This window comes from Ixodes scapularis, unplaced genomic scaffold (assembly GCF_016920785.2).
Source record: "Ixodes scapularis isolate PalLabHiFi unplaced genomic scaffold, ASM1692078v2 PGA_scaffold7__128_contigs__length_106722199, whole genome shotgun sequence".
NCBI classification, from domain to species: Eukaryota; Metazoa; Arthropoda; class Arachnida; order Ixodida; family Ixodidae; genus Ixodes; species Ixodes scapularis.
Genome location: NW_024609882.1, coordinates 33,797,098 through 33,802,128, shown reverse-complemented (window position 1 = coordinate 33,802,128; position 5,031 = coordinate 33,797,098).

Genomic DNA, 5,031 nt, shown 5'->3' with positions numbered 1-5,031 from the left:
CTTTCAGGCAATGATAGATATCGTCAATTTTTAGAGCAGGTCACTGTCTCTAGTTCTCCTCCTCGCCGCAAGTAAAGACGCTACGAGATGAACGAAATTGGTCCGTTTTTCTTTTTTATTGATTTTCGTTTTAGTCGGTCCGACCCAAAAACCCAAAAAGCGTTTAATCCAAATACTTTTTTTTCATATCTTATGTCGGGGTTAACGTCGAAATTGCACCAGTAATTTTAGCAGATGTTACCGATCCAACAGCGTAAATGAGGCAACACAAAAGTGGCCCATGGATGGGCGGATGAATGCGGCTAAACGTCCTTTTAAATGTGCGGCGACTTGCGCCACCTAGCACAAGTTTATATTTAAACTATTACCTAAACAAAGATGATAAATAAATTAAACAAAAACAACAAGCCTAATTTTTTTGCAGTATATTTTTAATTAAGAATTTAGAAGTATAGTATTTAGAAGAATTTCCTATTGCTACAAAGCACGCGTGCATTCGCCTAACCATCTTCACAAACAAAAAAAGTTACAGTCCGTATGCATCATGCAAAACACAGTCTGAGGCGTGCGTCCTCCTTCAATGACCGTCTTATCACATCTTCATTAAAAAAAATCTGTCTCCAGACATGTTGGGAGCGTGTATGAAGCCAACAGCCTTCGAATATGCTTGAGGCTTGTCGGTAAATAATGCTGTCATGTCTGCAGTCTTTTGTAAGATGTATGAGCAGAATGAGTGCGGATTAGCATGAGGTCATATCCCATGGTCCAGAGCCGTATATGGGGAGAGTTTGGTCAGTCTATGATCTCGCCGCCGTAACGCTCTCCTCCAGAGTGAGCCAATCAGCACGCGGCGTAGAGCGAGAGGCATGAGCGCATGCGCGTGAACTCCCGGCTGCTCCCACCTGAGTGGGGAGGGCCGACATCTTCGATCATTCTCCCGGCGGAATGCGTGGGATCGGCATCTAAATCTCGATTATTGCCTTTTATATCGCTGGCTCTGGCAAGAAAATGACATTCTGTTATTCCTCGGTGGGTTAAAAAATGAAGATTTTTTAGGCGTATGGCCACAAACTTTTATTCAGGCGAAAAAGAAGTCGGCCCGTAGCAGACGACGCGTAGCCTCAGCAGTGCTCTTCTCCGACCAGTCTCCGACAGCGTTGCTAAAAAATGGCGGTCGTCTCCTCTCTGCTCCCTTCTTTCTCTCTCGCTCCTTCAGCGCTCTCCTCCCTTTCATTTACTTTTCTCCTTTCCGGCGCCTTCGTCGCCACACCCACTGGCCAAACTCTCCCAATATACGGCTCTGCCATGATCCAATCTCTAGCGCCACCTGGGTGTGAAAGAAGCTATGTACGAACTTCCGGGAAAATTTCTTGTTGTTTTTCCCCCATCGGCGAACCTGTCTGTCCAAAATTGCTGCTGAAGTTTATGGGGCAGTAAAATATCACAGTACGCTTAACTTAATACCTACCGCGTTTGAAAACAACAACAAAAAAAGAGGTCAACATCCCCGTCAACGACACACCGTGCCACGAGTTTCTGCGGCGTCTTTTTTTTTTTTTTTCTTTTTTTTTTTGCTGTTTTTGTTAGAGGAGCGTTGTCATGTTTCCGGTAGTTAAACGTTTCCACTAACTAACTGTATTTCTTTGTCGTCTGCTTGGTTCAGATTTGAAAATGGTAAGTTGAATCATGCGTAAACGTATCCTCAACGCGTGGCAAGGATGAGAATGAAACACGTTGAGGAGCGTGCAGCGAGTCTTAAAGGGGTGATGCAACGATTTTTGTACTTTGCGCAAATACCAATTAAAACTAATTACTGAGGTTAATGACCTGTGAAGCATCCACTGGTTTTTCCCCACACGCAATCAAAGTCGCCGAAAAAATTAAAGAAAAACGAGCAGCGTTCACCCGCTCAACTCGCAGCCAGTACAGGCGGCAACGTGATCTGGAGCTGATTATATGTCACCAACGTTGATCATGAACACGCGCTGGTGTTGGCAAGGCACTGGACACTTGCTGAGTTCAAGACATTGGTATGGTTCGGCTATTGTTGTCACTGCAGTGATCGGACACGAGCCATTCTCCGAATGCTTCGCGAGCTATCCATTATCACGAGCCCAAATCGAGTGCCCACGCAATGCTCGGGTCTAGTCTATGAGCCACATTCAAATATCATCACGGGGGGGGGGGGGGGGGGGGGGGTACTGCGATCCTTCCAGTTACATCATCAAGTTTCGCGAAGGAGAGATTAAATGACAACGCTCACTTTTTCCTTGAATTACACCGCAACAAAGGAGTTTTTTTGGCCAGTGGCGTTGCGGGAGAGTATCCTTGAGTAAACATTCCAATTGAATATCGTTGCACCATCCCTTTAAATGGGCTGTGAAACGATGTTCAGTCGCAATAATTTTTACTTTACACGAGCTTACTGGCACTAGTGGGACTCAAGGATACTCGCATGCAACGCCACTGGCCAAGGAACTCCTTTGTTGCGGTGTAATTTCAAAGACAAAAGCGAGCGTTGTTATTCCATCTTGTTTTCGCGAAACTTGATGACGTAACTGGGGGATCGTAGTACCCCCAGGGACGATATTTGAATTCGGCTCATAAAATGGACAGGAGCATTCCGTGGGCACTTATATGGGCTCGTAATAATCGATAGCACCAAAAGCCTTCGGGTAGTGGTCCTAGGGATAGCGTCCTAAATACTGGCAAAGCCTGGCAGATCGCCACGAGATTCGGCCGCCGAAAAGGAAAAGGTGGAGCGGCCGACAACAGATGAGAGGAGAGCCATGTGACTGGCGCCCCGCTGCGGCGAGACGCTGAAACACACTTCTCCCGAGTCCCAAGCGAACAAGTGTGTTTCGGGTCCTCGCCGCTGCAAAAGCTGTGAGCTGACGCAGAGGTTCCCCAAGAAATGGCTCTTTGATGCTCTGTACTACCAAATCCTCGCGCTCCAAATCTGCGACCGGGCACTCTATGACTCCATCGTCGAACTGCCAGGCTCTGTGAGTATAGAGGAGGCCATGCCCGTGCCCAATCGCTGCAATCACAACAATAGCCTAGACATAACAATGTCTCGAACTGATCGCGCATCCAGTGCCTTGCCAACCCCAGCGCGTGGCTATGATCAACGTTGCCGGCATTTTGTCGGCTCTAGATCTTGCAGCCGCTTGTTCTGGCTGCGACTTGAAGCAGTGAACGCTGCTCGTGTTTCTTTAATATTTTGTTTTGCGACTTTGATTGCGTTTGGTGAAAAACGAACGGGTGTTTCACAGGTCATTAACGCCAGGGATCCATTCTAAGTGGTATTTGCGCAAGGTACAAAAAATGTTGCATCGCCCCTTTCAAGCAAGCACCTTCACGCCAAAAAAAAAGTTTCTCAAAGATACGTTTAGGAATAAAAATGCGAGGCAAAAAAGTAGACAAACATGAACACAAACGTTCAACTTTTGTTTCGCTTGTCTTTTGTCTTTTGTATTATCCTAGCCTCAAACGAAACATTTGTTTTGTTTGAGGCTATGATTATTACCACTATGGTATTAAAAGCTTCTAATTTATTAGTGCCGAATGACCACAAATTCACAAGTTACTCTGACGGAACGAATATATTTATATGCGCTACAAATTGAACGCACGTAACGCATATCTTAAACCGGCTTAAGGCGGACGAAGAAGGAGACGTTTCTGAGAGTTGAGACAAAATCTCTCAAATCTCACGAACTCAGACAAAACTTTTTGCCTGGCTAATAAACCTTAATGCATATCTCGAGTTCATAATAATGATAATATTAATGTATTTATTGGCTCTACAAATGCATAGAGATAATGCTAGCCTACAAAAGCGGTATCCTGCTTGTGCCAACCTAATATACTAATAATATAAAAGACTTCTTTTATACTAATCGGCGTTTCCCGAATTTTGAAATAAATAAACTCAGTACCACATGGACTACCGCTGCACTAAGCCTAAAATACATTCTGACGCCGGCGTCTAACGGAACATTTTAGTTATGACACCGGACGCTCACGTGTGCACGTGTCGCCGTCATGAAGAGAAGGATGTGACATCCCATTCCGGTTCTCCAATAAACGTATAGATCACCGGAAGTCCCTCTAGTAATTTAAAAGATGAAAGTGACCCACCGTTCAGATCGTGCCTCACTAGCCCCAACAAACATCAGCTCCTGTAGACTGTACGGGTGAGTCCAGACTTCTATGTAACGCGATTGACGTAACGCCTTACTTGTACCTAGTTACTTTTTAGGTAATTAAGTACACAACTCAGTTTTTTTAAGAGCGGAACCGAGTTACGTATTGTTATTACTTTCTGATAGAATAACTAGTAATGGTATTTACTTACATTTGGAAAGGAACGTGCACAATACAAGTACCCAACATTGTTCTCACCTCCAGCTCGTTCCTGTAATCTACACGACGAGAAAGCCCTCGGTAGACCATTTATAAGATGTGCATAAGGTATGCCAGTATAGCCCCAGTTATGCCAGAATATAGGAGTTAAAATTAAGAAACTATTAACGACGACAAATATTGGACGAGACTACTGCTTTGTAAAGGCGAGTCATTAGCAATAGCGAGAAAAATAGCGCGTTATTTTCAAGCTGAGGAGACGCGTTCCTTTTGACTCTGAGTGGCGTGTAACGTACTTAGTTACTTATTGGCGTGAGTAACCAGTAAAGGTGTTTATTGGCTTTATTTCAGTAACGTGCATACATGTCTGAGTAAGTCGTTCGAAGACCCGAGATATTTGTTTTTCTCGAAATTTAGTCGAAGAAATAGGTACACGCCCGTATTATTTTTCCGTATATAGTTCTCCATTAAGATCACTTCAAAGTCCCTCAGCACTACGAAAGTGCACGACGTTTCGTAGCCAGAAAATATATTTCCGTCGCGCACGCGGTCACTCACGCACCAGTTGTCACACCTTGCCATTGGAGCACAGGAGGGAATTTACTCGAGCTGCTCTGTTGTTTTTGCTTTTCAGCGGATATTGACTAAAGCTCAACGGCAAGA